We start from the raw sequence: 23,133 nt of genomic DNA, 5'->3' as shown, positions 1-23,133 counted from the left end.
ACGGCGATGCGAAGTTCCCTATGCACGTCGCACATGCGCAGTTCCAACATTCCGTACATGCAGATGGGATTGTAGAACTTGTGGATTCCGAACATATTTGCCATGATCTTATGGAATGGAGGAGCAGGCTGGGGGAGCAAAATTGCCGACTTCTGCTCCTATTTCATATGTACATATGCATCCGTCAAAGCAAATGGAGGGTATTCCAATGCGTCCCTGACTTGTGCTTTGTGGATAGTGGGAAGCCTTGCTTCTGATGCTGGAGAAGTAACTGTCAATTTTCAAGTGTAACTATCAAAAATTGGTCTGTGCTCCAAGTTAGTAATAGGTTTTCTGTAAATCATACTGGTAAGATTGAAAACAAGACAGAAATACAGGTTGAGCACCCCTTATCCACAATTCCGAAAATTGAAACATTCCGAAATCAGCACTATTTTTTGAGTGTCGATGTGATGTCGCGAGTGGGAAATCCCACCAAGCTCATGGGCGATGCGCAGTTCCCTATGCGCATCGCCCATGCGCAGTTCCCAATGTTCTGTACATGCTCAATTCCCAACATTTCTCACATGCGTAGTTCCCAATGTGGGCGGCACGATAGCACAGTGGTTAGCACAGTTGCTTCACAGCTCCAGGGTCCCGGGTTCGATTCCCGGCTTGGGTTACTGTGCGGAGTCTGCACATTCTCCCTGTGTCTGTGTCGGTTTCCTCCGGGTGCTCCGGTTTCCTCCCACAGTCCTAAAATGGTTAGGTGGATTGGCTATGCTAAATTGCCCTTAGTGTCCAAAAAAGATTAGTTGGGGTTACGGGGATAGGGTGCAGGTGTGGGGGTAGGGTGGAGGTGTGGGCTTGGGTAGGGTGCTGTTTCCAAAGGTTGGTATAGACTCGATGGGCCAAATGGCCTCCTTCTGCACTGTAAATTCTATGAACATTCTACACATGCGCAGTTCCCAACGTGTGCCGCACATGCGCAGTATATTCCAAAATCTGAAAAATCCCGAAATCCGAAACACACTCAGTCCCAAGCATTTTGGATAAGGGATTTCCAATCTGTAATCATTATGAACATGTATCAGGAACTATAAAGATAAGAAAGCATGATGGAATGAGATTATTTAATTTGCAGTAAAACTGTTATATTATTCAATTCTTCAGAATTTGAAAGCCTGCAGGCAAATATTCGTTGCCCTAACAGATTTTCAAAAGACTGGAACTGTTTCCTTAGGAAAAAAGGAAAGATTATGGTTAGATTTCATCTGTTACCTTGTTTATTCATTGAGAATACCAGCTTTCCAAAAGGAACATTTCCCTTACATGTGTTCTGTAACTTGAGATATGATCAGTATTGTGCAGTAGGATTATTTACAGAGTCACGGGACCTTGTGTAAATTCATAACACTGTGGGTAAATTATAAAATTGCTTCCTTGTTGTATGTTGGTAATTTTGATGTAGAAATGTCACGAAAAGGTGAATTTGTTTTCTGTTTCACAATTAAATTAATTATACCTTTTCTCTTCCCCATCTGCAACAATTGTCTTCCCTACTAGGTTCTTCAGCACTCTGTTGACAAAAGAACAAAGAAGGAACCTACTCGTTGACCCCATCAATGTAAATCTGAAAGTAAGTACTGAGTACAAAATATGCTACAACTCTACTTACTTCTGAGGACATTAAGATGTTCTTTGTCCCAATTTAGTGATTGCCTTCGGGAAGCCAGTGGAAAGGTCACCACTACGGAGATTCAATCCTAGATGGAGGCAGACTAGATCTCAGGAGAAACCCACCCGTGTTATAGCACAGTCTAAAGGGCAGCTGGTCAATCAGATGAAGTCACAGAAATACACCTCAGAATTATATTATACAGAAAATATTTGATCGAGCCCCATGCTCCTCAGGGCACCTTGTGCACTCCCCTCTCTCAGACCCGGGGTAAAGGTAGTTGCGAGTTTCAGAGTGTGCTTTCATACTGAGAAGATCCAAACCTCAATAACTCCTTTTGTGTTTCACACAGGTCTCAGTGCTTCTCCCACATCTCCGTGGGCCACCTCACCAGGAGGAGGAAGAGATGGTCGAGAAGGCAGAGTCATACCTGACCTGCCGACACTCCACCAACACAAAGAGCAGCACATCAGGGGGATGTAATGCGTGCATAGAATTGGTGGCACAGGATGAAGGACACTGCACCAGCCTGTAGGACGAGGCATCAGTCAGAGATGGCTGTGCATGGGGAAAGGGAGGGAAGTCATGATAATACTCCAGCGGGTTTAGATAATCAGATGCAGATGTGTAGGCATGGTGTGGAGTTCCCCAAGGCGATGAGAGTGCAGGGGTCCATTGCTGTGATTAGCTCCACTTTTTGTCCCAGCTCAACTGCATGAGCCCCAACCATGAGAGATTGGCCAGTCTCATGGAGAGAAACATGCAGCAGCATTTAAGGCTGGATGCAACAGCAGCGTCTCGGCCAGGAAAGGGACAAAGCCTCCCTCAGTAGGCTGGATCAGGCTTCTCAGACTATGATTGCTGACATCCATAGGATGCATGAAGAGCTGAACACCTTTAAATGGGACGGTTGCACTGTTGACACAATGGTTGCTGGAATGGATGACTGCTGCGCGCCAGCAGCTAGCCCCATCAACCCCACTGGAAGGACTGTGGAGGTTGCTGAGGAAGGTGAAAGTACTGAGAACATCTCAGCAGCCTCATCTTCTTCCACCTCCCCAGCCCCTCTGCAGAGTCCTCGCCTGCTCCACAGGTGTCAGTAACAAAGGCTGCTGAGGCCGCAGTCCAAAGGAGGTCCTCAACAGGTGTCAACATATTGACGCTTCTCGCCACACTCGGTAAGATATAAAATGAGAAGTAAGCAGCTTGTCTCTTCTGAAGCACAAAATGTAAGTAAATGTGCCATAGTTCCAGATGACCTTAGGCTGCTTTCCTCTTTGAGAGAGAGAGCTGACTGGTGGTGATTTAACCTGATAATCCTCACATCTCAGGCAAGGGGCAAGGTTGAGAAGCGGGGCCTTCATTGCTAACCTCAGCCGGAATGGGAATTGAACCTGTGCTGTTGGCTCCGCTCGGCCAAACAAACTGGTTGTCCAGTCAATTGAGCTAAACCGGCCCAGCGGACATTAGGTTAGTCTCGCCTAGGTTCACATTGTTTACACTTTCACAGAATCACGATTTTATAGAAAATACAGTGCAGAAGAGGCCCTTTGGCCCATCAAACCTGCACCAAATAAAAAAACATTCTTGACCAACGTAATCACATTTGTCAGCACTTGGCTCATAGTCTTGAATGTTATGGATGTGCCAAGTGCTCATCCAGGTACTTTTTAAAGGAACGAAAGGGAAGATGCTGGAAAATCTCAGCAAGTCTGGCAGCATCTGGAGGGAGAGAAAAGAGCTAACGTTTCGAATCCGATGACTCTTTGACTTTTTAAAGGATGCGAGGCAACCCGCCTCTACCACCCTCCCAGGAAGTGCATTCAAGATCGTCACCACCCTCTGGATAAAAAAGCTTTTCCTCACATCCTCCCTAAACCTTCTGCCCCTCACCTCAAACTTGTGTCCCCTCATGACTGACCCTTCAACTAAAGGGAATAGCTACTCCAAGCCCCTCATAATCTTGTACACCTCGATCAGGTCACCCCTCAGTCATCTCTGCTCCAACAAAAACAACCCAAGCCTATCCAACCCCTCTTCATAACTTAAATGTTCCATCCCAGGCAACATCCTGGTGAATCGCCTCTGCACCCCCTCCAGTGATGTGGTGACCACAATTGCACACAGTACTCCAGCTGTGGCCTCACCAAAGTTCTATTCAACTTCAACCATGAACTCCCTGCTTTTGTAATCTATGCCTCAATTGATAAAGGCAAATGTCCCATATGCTTTTTTCACCACCCTATCAGCCTGCCCTTCTGCTTTCAGAGATCTATGAACAAACACGCTAAGGTCCCTTTGTTCCTCGAAACTTCCCAGAGCCATGCCATTTATTGAATACTTCCTTGTCAAATTTCTCCTTCCAAAGTGTATCACTTCACACTTTTCAGGGTTAAATTCCATCTGCCACTTATCTGCCCATTTGTTCATCCCGTCTGTATCTTCCTCTAAGGCAAGACACTCAACTTTACTGGTAACCACCTGGCCAATCTTTGTGTCATCCACAAACTTACTGATCCTGCTCCCCACATAGTCATCTTTGTCACTTATATAAGAGCAAAGATCCCTGTGGATTGCTATTAGACACTGGCTTCCAGTCACTAAATCAGCCGTCTGTCATCATGCTCTGTCTCCTACACCTAAGCCAATTTTGAATTCAACTTGTCAAATTACCCTCTATCCCATGTACATTTACCTTCTTTATAAGACTTACATGTGGCAACTTGTCAAAGGCTTTGCTGAAATCCATATAAACTACATCAACTGCACTACCCTCATCTACACACTGGTCACCTCCTCATAAAACTGTGGGAGGAAACCGGAGCACCCGGAGGAAACCCACGCACACACGGGGAGGACGTGCAGACTCCACACAGACAGTGACCCAGCCGGGAATCGAACCTGGGACCCTGGAGCTGTGAAGCATTGATGCTAACCACCATGCTACCGTGAGGCCCATTCAATAAAATGTGTTACACATGACCTCCCTCTATCAAAGTCATGCTGACTATTCCTGATCAAACCTTGCCTCTCCAAGGGGAGATATATTCTCTCTTTCAGACTTCTCTTCAAAAATTTCTCTACCACTGACATGAGACTGACTGGTCTGTACATAGAACATAGAACAGTACAGCACAGAACAGGCCCTTCGGCCCTCGATGTTGTGCCGAGCAATGATCATCCTACACAAACCCACATATCCACCCTATGGGGGATTCAGAGATCTAGACACCATTTAAAAATGGCGTCCCAATCTCTAGTTACACTGAGGAGTTCCAGCTCCTCAGTGCACAAAACGGGGCAATCTGCATCATCAGCCACCCATTCCTCACTGAGGCCCCATATCTAGCCTGAGCAACGTTTGATAGCATTGTGTTTCTTGACACTGCGTGTGCCGGGAAACACGCGACTATACAAGCTCGCTATGAGACTTTGTTCCCATTTAGTTACATTACGCCCAATTATCTCACTGTGATAATGCCATGATAGAATTCCTTACCAACAGCCATAATTCTGATGGTAGCACAGTGGTTAACACCATTGGTTAACAGCACCAGTGTCCCAGGCTCAATTCTCAGCTTGGGTCACTGTCTGTGCAGAGTCTGCACGTTCTCCCCGTGTCTGCGGCGTTTCCTCAAGGTGCTCCGGTTTCCTCCCACAAGTCCCGAAAGCCGTGCTTCTTAGGTGAATTGGACATTCTGAATTCTCCCTCTGTCTACCCGAACAGGTGCAGCAGTGTGGTGACTAAGGGTTCTTCAGAGTAACTTCATTGCAGTGTAACTTAAGCCTACTTGCTAATAAAGATTACTATTATTATTATTATTATTAAGTTCTGATAGTGCCCAGGAAAGCACAGCCTGACATAGTTACCACCATGGAGAAGAAATCGTGGGTGGGATTCTCTCAGCACGGGGCCGGGCTGGAGAATCCTGCAACTCGCCACGCTGTCCCGACGCCGGCACGCATTTCTCCACAGAGCGGAGGATCGGCACCATTGCCGCCGGCGTGGTTGACGCGACGCCAGTCGGGGGTCGAATGGCCGTTGTGAAACTGCCGAGTCCTGCCGGCGCTGTCCACACCTGCTCTCAGCCGGCGGGAACTCGTTGTTGAAGGGTCGGGGGGACGGTCTGTGGGGGTGGGGGTAGGGGGGGGGTCCGACCCCCGGGGGGGGGCCTCCGATGTGGCATAGCCCGCGATCAGGGCCCACCGATCGGCGGGCGAGCCTCTCTGGCTGGGGCCTCGTTTCTTCCGCGTCGGCCCCTGTAGCCCTGAGCCATGTTGCGTCGGGGCCAGAGCGTTGAAGGAAGGCACTGCGCATTTGCACGTTGGCGCCAGTGCCACTGCGCATGTGCGGATCCTGCAGTGCACAGTACGCGCCAGGATCAGCAGCTGGAGTGGCGTGAACCGCTCCAGTGCCGTGCTGGCCCCTTTTGCAGGCCAGAATTAGTCGTGGGGTTGGCCCGTTCACGGCGTCACGGCGTCATAAAACGCAACAGCGTTTACCATGGCGTGGACATCCGCTGCGGGATTAGAGAAACCCGCTGCGTATGTCGAGGAAAATAAGTTCTGAATTAAATAGGATTTGTCCACCCTTGCATGAATTGCTAAATTGGGGTCACAGCTAGTTGTAACAGTGCTGCAATTAACAAATGCAATGCTCTGGGAGGGTAGGGGAGCAGGCATGGGTAGGTGGTGTGGGAGATCACTCAGAATCAGCAGTTAACAGAAATAGCATCGAGACGTGCACTATATTGTAAAATGTAAACAAAGCAGCAAGCAACATTCAGTAATGAAAAGAACATAAAAACAATCTATATTTCATTAAACACATAAAGGAATCTACGTACTTAAAATGGAAAAGATGATTAATGCAAGGCCGGAGATTTGATGCATTGCCTTAATAATCTGTTTCACAAGCTGAGTCTACTCTTATAATGGGCAGTCAATAAAAAACTGTAATGGCAGCTAAATTGTCCTTTGTTTGTTGATTGTTAGCTGGCTACTGTATATAATCTAGAACAGACATTTTCAAAGTCGGGGGCGCGACCTGCGGGTGGGTCGAGGGCGGGTGTCGGGAGGGTCGCGGAGCCGTCAATCGCGGCTCTCCCGATCACGCAACAGCCGCAGCAGCCAGCTTTTAATAACACCGGCTGCAAGCGGCCTTCAAAATGACCACGAACATATTTTTAAAATGTGGCCGCACTGCGCATGCGCGCCCACTCTTCGGTGAGAATGCGCAGAGTTTTGCGCATGTGCACCGACGAACGGGCAAGCCTGCGCAGTGCGGCCGCATTTATTGATAGGGTTACAGCCTTTTTTTTACAAGTTTGGGGGAGTTTTTATTTGATAAAATTTTACAGGAAACAAATGCAGAAACTGAAAATGCTTTCATCCTCTAGAAATTGGAGGTTCTCCACATTTCACCTAAACATTACAAGGCAAGAGAAAATGGTGGATCGTGCAGTTCAGCCGGCGTAGGCCGTGAAAGTCGGCCGGCGTGGGTCGCGAAGGTCAGCCGGCGTGGGCTGTGAAGGTCGGCCAGCGTGGGACTCGAAGGTCGGCTGGCGTGGGTCTCGAAGGTTGGCTGACGTGGGCCGCGAAGATTGGTCGACGTGTGCCACAAAGGTCAGCCGGCGTGGGTTGTGAAGGTTGGCCGGTGTGGGTCGTGAAGGTTGGCTGGTTGGTAAAAATGGGTCCCCGGAAAAAAAGTTTGATCTAGAAGCAGGGCTTCTGCTGTGCACTTCCGAATGAATGGTAGGTTCTCATTCCTCCCAGCAGCACCAGTACAGATTGCTGAACCTGATGAGATATTCATGCAATTCATTGGGGAACAGAATAACAACCCAATGGAATGTATTTGCCCTTATTCAAGGTTTAAATGATGACAACCTTCCTTCTTTATTATGGGGATAGGTCAATAAATTGTGAAACAAAAGACTTGAGCAATAATAGCAAACTGACGTGTTTGTGAATTCACCACAGACATTGTATCAAAGTGATTAAGCAAAATCATGCCCTAGTGGAAAGAATAGAAGCTAAATAGGGTTGTTGATAGGACGTTAAAGTAGTACGATGGCGGCACAGGGATCTGGTGAAAATAAACGTAAGTTTGAAAATAAAAGATTAACAGATAAGATTAGACCAAAATAATGAGCAAGGCTAACATAAATCATAAGGGATTGAATACAATTATAAAACAGAAACATAAAAGGATTGCTAAAATTAAATTACACTACTATTCAAGACAAACTGCCTGTACAGCAATGCACTCGGCATCATGGGGAACCAATTGCAGTCAGAATAATTGGAAAATGGCAGCTTGAAGAATAGGACTGGCAACTCAATATTGCAGGTTATAAAGTAGTTAGAAAGGATTAGAGTTTTTAAAAAATTCATTCATGGGATGTGGGTGTAGCTGGCTGGGCAGCACATTTGTTGCCCATCCTATCCAATCCCTAACTGCCCTCCATTTCAGAGTCAATCACATTACTGGGGATCTGGAAACACATGTAGGCCAGACCAGGAAAGGATGGCAGATTTCCATGCAAACCAGATGGGTTTTTACAACAATGGTTTCATTGTCATCATTAGACTTTTAACAAGTGGTAGCTTTCACTGATCAAGGTGTGCACCAAGTTTGAAACTGAAGGTTGCAGAACCTGCTGTCCACAGGAAAGCAGAAATGATGGGGAGAGATCAAAGACCAAGATCTAACAGAAAGGTTTCTAAGTGTTGTAGCAAGCGGGAAATGCAGAGTGTTTCTTGACAACTGACCCGGTGAGGCAGCCACTGGTATCTACATTTAATTAGGACACCTGATAATGCCCCACGGGCTTCACGTCGGAAAAGACTGTCCCACCGGCTGATTCACTGGAACCATGACCGGCAGCTCCCTGCTAATGAGGGGGAGCAGCACTTAAACCGATCCCGCAGAGCAGACTCCAGACAGGATGTAGTCATGCCACTGGGCAGACCAGCTTCACGATTCGGGGATGCCGACCTGGCCAGGCGGATGCAGTCGAGATGATCTCTTGAGGGGTTCGGAGGGTCAGCCACAGGGCAGCCAGTGCTGCCTGGGAGGCTCAGGGCGTCCCAGTGACCTTCACCATATTACCATGGATGGGGTTCTGTCACGGGTGTGTTCGTTGGGCAGACAGGCAGCAGTTGGGGCTGCCCCCGTTATGGATATACATGATCCAGGGGGTGGCATGGTGGACCCATGGGCACTGGGATCCACACCACACATCCCCCGGCTAGCACGGCCTCCCCAATGATGGTGGCCCGGCCTCCTTCCCCCCCTCCCCCCTGACTGAGCTCACCCCCTACCCAGGGGCTTCCCACCCCCCTCAACGACTGGGGAAGCGGCCCCGGTTCTCTCGGGCTGACTGCCAAATTTTGAAGATAGCTACTCATTTCCTCAGATCCCCACAGCAGCTATTACCTTAGCTTCACATTTTTAAATAGGCGCTGTGTGACAGCTTGCTGGGGAGGCGGATAGATCACGGGAGGCCACTCGATAGGGAGTCCTTCCCATTAATGGGATGGAGATTGGTCTTAATTGGTAATAATTAATTTCTTGCCACTCTGCGGCCAAGGGAAGTGGCCAGTTAGATCGGAAACTGATCGGCACCCAGCGTGGTTCCCGATTTCAGTCTTTCCCGCTGTCTAATCAGTCTGCCCATTTTCTCGCCTGGCGCAACACGGCCGGTAGACTCCCAAGTGTCAACCTGTACCCAAAAAGCAAGAACTGTAGTATGTCTGTAAAGTTGCTGCACAATTTTGGTAAGTATTAATTTATATCTTATTTATATTTCCTGAGCTACTTTACCAAACTGTCTCCTGTTGCCTGTATGGTTAAAGGGAAGAAAATTGGAATTAAGTTCAAATAGTGCCATGAACTTAGTAGATGGGTATAGAAATGGCAAATTTAGATAAGTGTGAGGTAGTACATTTTAGTAAGAGAATATGGGGCCATATACTTGTTGGAAACTATGCATCTAAATGGAGCATAGCAACATATATAGAAATTAGAAGCAGGATGAGGCCATTCAGCCCTTTAGTCTGCTCCGCCATTCATTATGATCATGGCTGATCATAAAGTTCAATACCCTGATTCCACCTTCCCCCCCCCCCCCTTATCTCTTGATTCCTTTAGCCCCAAGAGCTATCTCTAGTTCCTTCTTGAAATTACACAACATTTTGGCCTCAACTACTTTCTGTTGTCGTGAATTCCACAGATTCACCACTCTCTGGGTGAAGAAATTTCTCCTCACCTCAGTCCTAAAAGGTTTACCCCTTATCCTCAAATCATGACCCCTAGTTCTGGACTCCCCCATCATCAGGATATCCATTCTGAATCAACCCGGTCTAATCCTGTTAGAATTTTATACATTTCTGCAAGATCCCTTCTCACTCTTCTAAACTCCAATGAATATAATCCTAACCAATTTAGTCTTTCCTCATATGACAGTCCTGCCAGGTGTCAGGATGGCCGAGTGGTCTAAGGCGCCAGACTCAAGGAGTGAAGTCCTTGCATTGTAAGCTGGGTGTTCTGGTCTCCAACTGGAGGCGTGGGTTCGAATCCCACTTCTGACACATACATGAGAAGTCTTTGGCAGGTAGGATCAAGGAAAACCCAAAAGTTTTCTATAGGTATGTCAGGAATAAAAGAATGACTAGGGTAAGAGTAGGGCCAGTCAAGGACAGTGGTGGGAAGTTGTGTGTGGAGGCTGAGGAGATAAGCGAGATACTAAATGAATACTTTTCGTCAGTATTGACTCAAGAAAAAGATAATATTGTGGAGGAGAATGTTGAGACCCAGGCTATTAGAATAGATGGCATTGAGGTGCGTAGGGAAGAAGTGTTGGCAATTCTGGACAAGGTGAAAATAGATAAGTTCCCGGGGCCGGATGGGATTTATCCTAGGATTCTCTGGGAAGCCAGGGAAGAGATTGCTGAGCCTTTTGCTTTGATTTTTAGGTCATCATTGGCTACAGGAATAGTGCCAGAGGACTGGAGGATAGCAAATGTGGTCCCTTTGTTCAAGAAGGGGAGTAGAGATAACCCCGGTAACTATAGGCCGGTGAGCCTAACGTCTGTGGTGGGTAAAGTCTTGGAGAGGATTTATAAAAGATATGATTTATAATCATCTAGATAGGAATAATATGATTAGGGACAGTCAGCATGGTTTTGTGAAGGGTAGGTCATGCCTCACAAACCTTATCGAGTTCTTTGAGAAGGTGACTGAACAGGTAGACGAGGGTAGAGCAGTTGATGTGGTGTATATGGATTTCAGTAAAGCGTTTGATAAGGTTTCCCACAGTCGGCTATTGCAGAAAATACGGAGGCTGGGGATTGAGGGTGATTTAGAGATGTGGATCAGAAATTGGCTAGTTGAAAGAAGACAGAGAGTGGTAGTTGATGGGAAATGTTCAGAATGGAGTTCAGTTACGAGTGGCGTACCACAAGGATCTGTTCTGGGGCCGTTGCTGTTTGTCATTTTTATAAATGACCTAGAGGAGGGCGCAGAAGGATGGGTGAGTAAATTTGCAGACGACACTAAAGTCGGTGGAGTTGTAGACAGTGCGGAAGGATGTTGCAGGTTACAGAGGGACATAGATAAGCTGCAGAGCTGGGCTGAGAGGTGGCAAATGGAGTTTAATGTGGAGAAGTGTGAGGTGATTCACTTTGGAAAGAATAACAGAAATGCGGAATATTTGGCTAATGGTAAAATTCTTGGTAGTGTGGATGAGCAGAGGGATCTCGGTGTCCATGTACATAGATCCCTGAAAGTTGCCACCCAGGTTGATAGGGTTGTGAAGAAGGCCTATGGTATGTTGGCCTTTATTGGTAGAGGGATTGAGTTCCGGAGCCATGAGGTCATGTTGCAGTTGTACAAAACTCTAGTACGGCCGCATTTGGAGTATTGCGTACAGTTCTGGTCGCCTCATTATAGGAAGGGCGTGGAAGCTTTGGAACGGGTGCAGAGGAGATTTACCAGGATGTTGCTTGGTATGGAGGGAAAATCTTATGAGGAAAGGCTGATGGACTTGAGGTTGTTTTCGTTAGAGAGAAGAAGGTTAAGAGGTGACTTAATAGAGGCATACAAAATGATCAAAGGGTTAGATAGGGTGGACAGCGAGAGCCTTCTCCCGCGGATGGAGGTGGCTAGCACGAGGGGACATAGCCTTAAATTGAGGGGTAATAGATATAGGACAGAGGTCAGAGGTGGGTTTTTTACGCAAAGAGTGGTGAGGCCGTGGAATGCCCTACCTGCAACAGTAGTGAACACGCCAACATTGAGGGCATTTAAACATTTATTGGATAAGCATATGGATGATAAGGGCATAGTGTAGGTTAGATGGCCTTTAGATTTTTTCCATGTCGGTGCAACATCGAGGGCCGAAGGGCCTGTACTGCGCTGTATCGTTCTATGTTCTATGTTCTATGCCATCTCAGGAATCAGCCTGGTAAACCTTTGCTGCATTCCCTCCAGAGCAAGAACATCCTTCCTCATATAAGGACACCAAAACTGCACACAATACTCCAGGTGTGACCCTACCAATACCCTACATAATTGCAGTAAAATATCCCTATTGCTATACTCAAATCCTCTTGCTATGAAGGCGAACAAACCATTTGCCTTTTTTACTGCCTGCTGTACCTGCACGCTTACTTTCAGTGACTGATACACGAGGACACGAAGGTCTCGCTGAGTTTCCACCTTTCTCAGTTTACATCCATTCATATAATAATCTGCCTTCCTATTTTTGCAACCAAAGCGGAATACCTCACATTTATCCACGTTATGCTGCAGTTGCCATTTACATGAAAAATGAAAATCGCTTATTGTCACGAGTAGGCTTCAATGAAGTTACTGTGAAAAGCCCTAGTCGCCACATTCCGGCGCCTGTCCGGGGAGGCTGGTACGGGAATCGAACTGTGCTGCTGGCCTGCTTGGTCTGCTTTAAAAGCCAGCGATTTAGCCTGGTGAGCTAAACCAGCCCCTCATGCCCACTCTATGCCCACTCATTCAGCCTGCCAAATCCCCCTGAAGCATCTCTGCATCCTCCTCACAGCTCACCCCCCCCCCCCCCACCCAACTTTGTATCATCGGCAAATTTGGAGATAAAACATTTAGTTTCCTCATCCAGATCATTAATATGATGTGAACAGTTAGGGTCCTAGCAAATATCCCGGCGATACCACACTAGTCACTGCCTGCTAATCAGAAAAAGACCCATTTATTCCAACTTTCTGCTTCCTGTCTGTGAACCAGCTTTCTATCCATCTCAAGACACTATCCGCAATCTCATGCGCTTTAACTTTACATAGTAATCTTCTATGTGAGACCTTGTCAAAAGCCTTCTGAAAGTCGAAATAAACCAGATCCACCGGTTCTCCTTGGTCAACTCTACTAGTTACATCTTCAAAGAATTCTAGTCAATTTGTCAAGCATGATTTCCCTTTTGTAAATCCATGCTAACTTTGTCTGATTATACCACTGCTTTTCAAATGTTGTGCTTTGAAATCCTTGATAATGGTTTCCAGCAACTTCTCTACTATTGACATTATTGGGAACAGTTTCAAATTTGGCATAGGAGGACAAAGGGATTAATTAAGAACTGGTCTATAGTTCCCAGTTTTCTCTCTAGCTCCCTTTTTCCCTTTTTCAATGTGAGGTTACACTCGCGACCCTCCAATCTGTAGGAACCATTCCAGAGTCCAAAGAATTTTGGTAAATGACCACCAATGGATCTACTATTTCTAGGGCCACTTCCTTAAGTACTCTGAGATGAAGATTATCAGGCCCTGGAAATTTATCTGCCTTCAATCCCATTAATTTTCTTAAAACCATTTACTAATACTAATTTCCTTCAGCTCCCCACTGAAACTTGTGTTTTCAGAACTTCCGGTACATTATTCATGTCTTCCTTTGTGAAGACAGAAGTAGAGTAGTTCCTCAACCATTTCTTTGTTCCCTGTCTTGAATTCCCCCGTTTCTGACTGTAAGGGCATATATTAGTTTTTATCAATCTATTTCTCTTCACATACCGATATAAACTTTTACAGTCAGTTTTATGTTCCCTGCTATCTTACTTTCATATGCATTTTCCCCTTCTTAATTAATCCTTTGTCCACCTATGATGAATCTGAAACTGTTCCCAATCCTCAGGTCTATTAATTTTTCTTGCTGATTTGTTTGCCTCTTCTTTGAATCTAATACTATTATAAATTTTCCTTGTATGCCTTGGTTTGGGAACAGTTTGCTTTCTACTCAGGGCCAAATAGGAATAAGCAACATTTGGAGTTCACCCGTTCGTTCCTTGAATGCTTGGCATTGCCTGTCCACTGTTAATCCTATCAGTAATGTTTTCCAGTTATTCATAGCCAGCTCATGCCTCATTCCATCAGAGTTATTTTTATTGAGGTGCAGGACCCTGCTCTCGAAATCAACTACCTCACTATCCACCATCATAAAGAATTCTACCATATTATGGTCACTCGTCCCAAGGGTTCTCTCACAACTAGATTGCCAACTAATCCTTTCTCAGTACACAACGCCCAGTCCAAGATGGCATGTTCCCTTGTTGGTTCCTCAACATATTGGTCCTGAAAACCATCCCGTGTATACTCCGGACATTCCTCCTCTATTGTACTGTTACTAATTTGACTCACCCAATCTGTATGCAGATTAAAGGCACCCATAACCACAGGTGTTCCTTTATCACATGCATCTCTGATTTTCAGTCTAATGCTATTATCAACATTACCACTACAGTTTGGTGGTCTGTACACCCCCCCCCCCCCCCCGAATGTGTTTTGCCCCTTGGTGTTCTTAGCTAGACTCATACAGATTCCACATAATTTGTACTAATATCTTTCCTCAATATTGTATTAAAATCTTCTTTAATCAACAATGCAACTCCATCACCTTTTCCTTTCTGTCTGTCCTTCCTCAAAACTGAATAGCCCTCAATGTTTAGTTCCCGTCCTTGGTCACCTTGGAGCCATGTCTCCCTAATCCCAACTTTACATCTATCTGCTCAACAAATTCATCCATTATATTTTGAATGCTCTGTGTGTTCAGGTACAAAACCTTAAGGGTAGTCCTTGTGAAATTAAATGAAATGTAAATTGCTTATTGTCACAAATAGGCTTCAATGAAGTTACTGTGAAAAGCCCCTAGTCGCCACATTCCAGTGCCTGTTCGGGGAGGCTGGTACGGGAATTGAACCGTGCTGCTGGCCTGCCTTGGTCTGCTTTAAAAGCCAGCTATTTGGCCCAGTGTGCTAAACCAGCCCCCAATGTTCATTGTCCCGTCCCGACTACGTTTACAGTGTCCTTATCTGATTGAGGCTCTTGATTTCTCTGCCTAATACGTTTCTTATTTCCCTTGCTTTCTTTTTCTCTTGTTCTTGATTACCCCTGCTCGGAATCCTTACATAGGTTCCTAACCCCTGCCATATTAGTTTAAACCCTCATCAACTGTTTTAGCAAGTACGCCCTCTCCACCCCCCCCCCCCCCCCCCCCAAGGACATCAGACCCGGCCCTGCCCAGGTGTAACCCGTCCAGTTTGTACAGGTCGCACCTCCCCCAGCACCGTTCCCAGTGCCACAGGAATCTGGAACCCACCCCTTCACATTTATTCATCTATTGCACCCTGCTATTTCTATTCTGACTAGCACGTGGCACTGGTATTAGTCCTGACATCACTACCTTTGCGGCCCAACTTCTCTTCGTCTTGCAAGATTCCATTAAATCTGGCGGGGCATTTCGAGTATCACAAATCTCGCCAGTGGCCTCTCGCGAGATTCAACAGCCTCGTCCCGACACCAAGCGGGTGCGACAAAGCTGTTAAATCGCGCCCAACATGTACACGGCCAGCTCCTTTAGTGCCCTGGGGATTTATCAGCTTTCAGTCCCATTAATTTCTCCAGCCCTATTTTTCTTGTAATATCCATTTCCTTCAATTCCTCCTTTTCACTAGACCCTTGATTCCTTAGCATTTCTGGAAAGCTATTTGTGTCTTTCTCTGTGAAGACAGAACAAAAGTAGTTGTTTGATTGCTTTGAAGCCGCACATTTGCCATGTTAATGAGGGGAAACATCAGAGTACCGCACAGCCGGCTGAATTGCAGTGTGACCTAAACTTGACAAAAAATGAAGCCATGTGCATAAAAATTGGACATTTCATGCCTCGTATATTGTGCCGCCCAGGTTAGATATTTAAAATGAAGAGACAGTCCACAGGAAAAGACTATGTTCCCTGGCAGGTGGCAATCATGCAAGTAGTTTGCATGACATTCTTTCATATCATTTATATAAATGTGGTGACCGGGGTGACCAAGGCTGCTTCAGTATGAGCTGTCTCTAACGAGCTCCTACCAATTTAAAGTATTTACCAGATGCACCTTATTATCTATGATTACGTGAATCTTTCCGTTTCTATGGAAACCAGCCATAGCAACTGGCCTACAAAATCGAAGATACTAAACAGGCCTCGTGCCTCACATACTGGAGTAAAGCATCATTCAGTTGGTCAGGTTCCAATGGCCTAGATTTTGCTTTAATTTCAGGCTCGGTCTACAGAATAAGCGTGAGCACGATCCTGGAGTTGTGAATGGGCCTTTGGATGCTTCACATGAAAGCTGAAACGTTCTTTCAGGATTTGCAGTTAAAGCCAGCAATTCTCAACCAATTGACAACAGCCACATCGTAAAAATGGAGTGGTAGGAAAAATAAAAACTGGGAAAAACAATTCTTGCTGTTGATGTTGTTTGATTAATATATATGTAAGGTGAGCATTCGTTTCTCAGGAGAGGATTGCTGCGATTGTATTAAAATTGGAGGGCGGGGTTCTCCGGCCATGTCTGCCCGCCGACCGGGAATTCCCACCCGAGGTCAGTGGACCTTTACATGGTCCGCGTCCCGCCCGTGGCAATCCTGAGGCAGGCAGGGTGGAAGAATCCAGCCCAGAATGTTTCAAATACGCATGTTCTCTTGTGCCACTGGCGGAAAATGCCACGATAATCGGTAAACTCCTCAGGTTTCCCGATTTTCCCTGCCCCTCACCGGCAACGTCACAAGGTTCACGCCTCATTTTAATAGAGTTGCTTCAATTTCAATGTTGTTTGCAGGCCCCCCCCCCCCGCCACATGATTTACACTCCCCCGCTCTCACTAAATATTCAAACCTCTCTAACATGATGGCACGTCAGTGAGATTTACAACAGGTTTAGCCAGATGAGAAGCAGTCAAGGGGATCCCTCTGAGGGCGCAGAGGTAAGTATAGTCCCTGGAGGGGTAGAGAGGCATGCCTGGCACAGGATGGTTTGGCCACAAAACCTTAATAAAAGCCACTACGAAATCAATGTTCCAAATTTATAAATTGTATAATGCCATAGTGCGTACAAAAGCCGAATTATCTTGTGCATTCCTTCGTCCCTGGCTTCTGTGTGCCTTTCCCCTTTCTTACGGCGCTCTGAGGCAGTGCTTATTATAGCGACATGGCTGCTGACTTGCAGTGAAGGAGGCAGCAGCTTGTCTTGGAGGATAACCATGAGAATCTCAGTACCTCGAAGGCCTGACTGCAGACTGCGGCAACTCTGTGATGGCTGGTTGATGGGCAATAGCAACGGCACTGATATGCGGCAGGGGTAGGAGGTTGGATACTGTCTTCCTGAGAGAGGACAGAGGGTACATGTTCCATGGAGCAAAGGCTGCTTCCCAGGATGGCATCTTAGCAACCCGTTGAAGGGCAGCTAATTGCTGGACTCTGCTGTGGCAACCTGCAAGCCCCTCAAAGCCACTCACAACCATGATGGCAACTTCCACTTCCAGTCCAAAACCTAGTCCATGGAACCTGAGACATTGGCCATGAGATGCTGCATTGTGGTTGGACCCACAAGTGTGCTTTTTAAAAATTCATCATTGGGATGTGGGCTCCGCTGGCTGGGCCAGCATTTATCGCCCATCCCAGAGGGCATTTCAGAGTCAACCACATTGTTGATGATCACATCCAGACCAGGTAAGGGTGACAGATTTCCTTCCCTAAAGCATTTTAGTGAACCAAATGTTTTTTTATGATAATCGACAATGGTTTCATGGTCATCAGTAGATTTTTTCATTCCAGATTGTTGTTGAGTTCAAATTTCCCCACCTGCCATGGCAGGATTTGAACCCGAATCCCCAGAATATCACCACTGAGTCTCTGGATTACTAGTCCAGTGAGAATATCACTACACCACTGCCTCGCTGATGGAGTTAGGCACTCCTTCCATGTGTGCAAAGGTAGTGCCAAACTCCTCCATCTTCCATGGCACTGCATGTCTTCTTGCCCTTCTGTCACTGCCTGGCCAGGTAGTTGAAAGGAGAAAAGCACAAGATTGTGGTAAAGGCAGTTTACACTACCCGCATCGTCCAAAGAGGAAGAGATTGTGGGAGGAAGGGGTTGGTATATATAAAGCAGAGGATTAGATAAGAACATCCCATCAGCTTCTATGTTTTCAGCTACACTGCTGGCCATGGCCTCGGCAATGGCTGCTCCAAAATGAAGGCAAACACCCGCCTCTTTTATGGTGGTGGGGTGAGGATGAGGTGGGTGTGGGGGGGGGGGGGGGCGTGCAGTGTGGGAAGTGTGGGGTCTGGATTTCCATATAGGTCAGGCAAGGACGGCAGATTTTGTTCTCTCACGGAAGCTACAGAATCAGGTGGTTCTTTACCAAAATGAATAATAGTTTCTTGATAACTATGACCAGATGTATTTAATTAATTAATTGAATTTAAATTGCACCAGCTGTTGTGGTAGGATTTAAACCTATGTCCCCAGAACCTGGATTACTGGTACAGTTACATTATCACTACAGCACTGGCTCCCCTAAGGTATATGCTGGCATACTTGTCCTCTATGGATTAGCACTTCCTACCAGTTATGTGCCATCTTCTCCTGCAAGAGTGTTGTCAGTGAGTGTGGTTCAATACGTAGCTTCATGGTTGAGTAGTGTGCAAGCTGTGAGATGTACGTGTTAGACGTATAGCAGTGATAAATGTGTGATGTCAAGGTGAAGTTATGAATATAATGTATATGCCCTGATTGCAGGCGAAGGAGATGTGATGCATTGAGAAGTGTGTAAGCTTGGTGGGATATGGCATTTGAAGATGACCTTCGTCACACAAATTAACTCATTAAGGTATTTATGATATTGTATCCAGCTTCTTGGGGTTGACGTCTTACGTTCATTATCAGGCGATCCACTCCCATTGCCTTATCAAGGTCACTAGTACAGCATTCAATAGTGTGCCGTTGTGTCTTTCCCACTTCAGAATCAGTAATCTTTGAGCTCCAGCTTCTTTTTAAGAGGTGCCGGATGCCATTATCTGGTACCAGCCCCTTACTGAGATGTGCAGCCACTCAGGAACATCGAGTGCTGGATGCACATTGTAATTATGGGCGTCATTTAATGGAAATGTACCAGCGTCCTGTTTCAGGTGTGTTTTGCAGCGCCGAGAGCGACTCCACTGCTCGATGGGATTGCGCTTCTTTTCCGGGCCTCAGTGAGGAATGCCCACCCAGGACGGGCTTAGATTCATTTCCTGCACTAATGCGTTCAGCACAGCAGTGCACAAAGAGATCGGGATGCCATCTCTGAACTCAACCCCGCTCCACCACAACTTCTAGACCAGACCCACCTTACTGATTAGCGGGTTCTTGAGTCCCCTGCACCCCACCTCATCAGGGTAAGGCACTCCGGGCCTGATCCCCGGCACGTGCAAGATGCCACCATGACACTGCCAGTCTGGCACCTTCGCAGTGCCCCTGCCAGCCTAGCAGTGCCACCTGGACACCCTGACATTGCCACAATGGCACCCAGTCTGAAGGAACAGCTTCTTCCCCACAGCTACAAGACTCCTCAACGACTCCCCCTCGGACTGATCTGTTCCCTGTAAGAACACTATTCACGACGCCCTATGCTGTTCTTGCTCATGTATTTGCTTTGTTTGGCCCCTTGTTCTGCACTGTAACCAATCACTGTTTGTCGATGTACCATTTGACAATGTTTTCTTTTTTTTTAGAACAGTACAGCACAGAACAGGCCTTTTGGCCCTCGATGTTGTGCCGAGCAATGATCACCCTACTCAAACCCACGTATCCACCCTATACCCGTAACCCAACAACTCCCCCCCCCCCCCCCCCAACCTTACTTTTTTAGGACACTGCAGGTAATTTAGCATGGCCAATCCACCTAACCTGCACATCTTTGGACTGTGGGAGGAAACCGGAGCACCCGGAGGAAACCCACGCACACACGGGGAGGATGTGCAGACTCCACACAGACGGTGACCCAGCCGGGAATCGAACCTGGGACCCTGGAGCTGTGAAGCATTTATGCTAACCACCATGCTACCGTGCTGCCCCTTTACAATTAAACTGTATGTTTCTGAATAGTAAGGAGACCAGTGAATTTTGTTCTAAGCCACTCATTAGCCTGACTGCATGAACCGCCAAACAAGGAATTTCTCTTGTGACTTATTTCCCAATCTGTGGAGTCCTGCCCAAAGCAGGAGAGTTTTCAATTTCAAACATGGAGACCGTGAAATGTATTTGGAACAAGTTAATGCCCTCACTAAATTCTTTGAGAGAAATTTGAAACCAACACATTACGCATCAATATATTAATCCCATGATAGATTTTCAAGAGCTTGGTGTTATTGTCAAGCATTTACAGGCCAGATGTAGCATTGTTAGGTATAAACGAAACCTCTTCCAATTTCCATCAACCATTTTCCTCAGCTGCATTAGCATTCATTACTGTACCAGAGTGACTGTTTTACAATTCCAACATCAGCCACCTTGTGGATATTCTTGAGTGAGACTTCGAATTAACACCAAATTAGGAAATGTTTAACTGTAGGTTCTGACTTGAATGGAAGTGTAGATTGGTTGCCCTGACAATCAGCACATAGGAAGTACACAGATCAGGCGGAATCTTCCGACATTTTTTTTCGAGTGTCGTTTTCAGTCAGAAAACTGGCGTCCAGCTCTCCAGCTATAAAGCTAAACTTTCTCTCCAGATCCTCTAGCTCTCTATCCCCCACAGACATGGCGGACCCCCCACATGCATTGGGGAACTGCCCTCCTCTTTCCTACAAGCATCGGGGCGAAGCCCATTTCTGGGCGTGAACCTCGTTACATCACAGGAATGGGAGGAGGGCGAAATCGGAAACAAGATGTCGCCGGTGAGAATCTTGTTTCCGACACTCCTGAGATTTGGACCTGCGTCGCCATTTACGTTGATGACTAAGGTGTGTTAAAAAGCGCGTAGGGCGGCACGGTAGCACAAAGGTTAGCACTGTTGCTTCATCGCGCCAGGGACCTGGGTTTGATTCCCGGCTTGGGGCACTGCGCGGAGACTGCACGTTCTCCCCGTGTCTGCGTGGGTTTCCTCCGGGTGCTCCGGTTTCCTCCCAGAAGTCTCGAAAGACGTGCTTGTTAGCACGTTAGTGGGTAGCACGGTAGCATAGTGGTTAGCACAGTTGGTTCACAGCTCCAGGGTCTCAGGTTTCACTCCCGGCTTGGGTCACTGTCTGTGTGGAGTCTGCGCGTTCTCTCCGTGTCTGCGTGGGTTTCCTCCGGGTGCTCCGGTTTCCTCCCATCGTCCAAAGATGTGCAGGTTAGGTGGATAGACCATGCTGAATTGCCCTTAGTGTCCAAAAAGGTTGGGTGGGGTTACTGGGTTACGGGGATAGATTGGAAGTGTGGGCTTGGGTGGGGTGCTCTTTCCGAGGGCCGGTGCAGACCCAATGGGCCCAGTGCACTGTAAGTTCTATGTATCTATATTAGGTGAATTGTACATTCTGAGTTTTCCCTCGGTGTACCCTAATAGGCACTGGAGGTACCTCCAGTGGTGACAAGGGGGATTTTCACCGTAACGTCATTGCAATGTTAATGCAAGCCTACTTGTGACACTAATAAAGATTATTAAAAAATCGTCCCCACCATGTCTGTTAAACTGAATTTTCACCCACGTTCCATGGTTTTAACTATGGGTTGTGCAAACAGTGGCTGGGGTTGCTTCTTCGAAACTGCACCCTGAATTTGCACCAAACCGGAGGCACCATCCATCCTTGCTCCTGCCCTACTCCTCTCTTGGACTCTCTATAAAGCATACGGCAGAGGAGAGCCATGGACCTGACGAGTGAGTGAGGAGGCTTAATGAACACCCAGCATAGGCCTCAAACTCTAAATAAGAAGTTGCCATACCCATATTTGCTCCAAGTGGGCCAGCAGTTGAGGAGCATCTCTCGGTGACAAGCCTGCATTAATGGCTGACATATTAATAATAATAACCTTTTATTGACACAAGTATGAAGTTACTGTGAAAAGCCCCTAGTTGCCACATTCTGGTAAAGTGCACACGGCAAGTATTTCTTGGGCCAGGAAATGAAAATCGCTTATTGTCACAAGTAGGCTTCAATGAAGTTACTGTGAAAAGCCCCTAGTCACCACATTCCGGCGCCTGTTCAGGGAGGCTGGTACAGGAATTGAACCATACTGCTGACATGCCTTGGTCTGCTTTCAAATCCAGCGATTTCGCCCAGTGTGCTAAACCAGCCCCTAAGCAGGAGGAGAGAGCCTTCATTGAGTTTTCTGTCACTGGGGAAAATAAAGAGCTTAACTGAAGCCTACATAAGTACATGAAATAATGGGCAGAATTCTTCCAACCCGCTTGATGGCGGCAGGCGCAGAGAATCCGGAGGGAGTCTAAAAGTCGGAAACCTGCAGGCGTAAAATAACGCTGCAGTTCTCCCAATGACCGGTTAATGGTGAGGTTGCTCTTCCCGCTGGCAGGTGGCGCAAATACCATTTGCATCTCATGAATGTTCATTAAAACAGCTGCCCAGCGGAATCCTGTCAGGCCTTTCAACCTTGCGTCACGCCAAAGGGAAATCATATCACCATCACACCCGATTAATAAAAGCTGGCATGCTCAAGGTGGTCCTCAGCTAAACGGAGACATGCAACATGCAAAACCTGCCTGCCATTGTGCTGCGCTATTCCTGATGTACTGTAGACCAGCCTGCCATGACACCCCAGTTCATGCCCTCCCACTCCTTTCTGAGCTTCTCTTCATGGACAGCATCATGCTGCTGGACCCGTGGACCTGCCTGTGTCACTATCTCAGAACAATACTGTGCCTGGAGTTGGGGAGTACAGGGGTCTCTTTCCTCTCGTGCCACACAGCAGTATATATCTGGACAGGACCGTGCTGCGGGTCTCATGTGGCCACCAGAGGTCCAAAGTTTGATCGGGGTGAGTTGCAAGGTGAGGGCTGGGGGTCAGGGTGGGTGGACGAAGACAAGGGGAGCAATGTAAAAGGAGGGCTGTGCAAGGGGGGGAGGTGGGGGAAGGTCTCGATGACAAGCAGAGGGACAAGGAGGTGGATGAAGAGGATGAACAATGGAAGGTAGAGGGAA

At 46.9% G+C, this 23,133-nt stretch overlaps 1 non-coding gene across 1 annotated transcript; it reads left to right on the top strand.

Annotated features, from left to right (window-relative positions):
* The first annotated feature begins 10,138 nt into the window (after positions 1–10,138).
* trnal-caa lies at positions 10,139–10,252 on the top strand. Its single transcript has 2 exons — positions 10,139–10,176; positions 10,207–10,252. It is a non-coding gene; the product is annotated as a tRNA-Leu (tRNA).
* Positions 10,253–23,133: the final 12,881 nt, after the last annotated feature.

Source organism: Scyliorhinus canicula, chromosome 17, assembly GCF_902713615.1.
Source record: "Scyliorhinus canicula chromosome 17, sScyCan1.1, whole genome shotgun sequence".
Taxonomy (NCBI): domain Eukaryota; kingdom Metazoa; phylum Chordata; class Chondrichthyes; order Carcharhiniformes; family Scyliorhinidae; genus Scyliorhinus; species Scyliorhinus canicula.
This window is presented reverse-complemented; position numbering and strand designations above follow the sequence as displayed.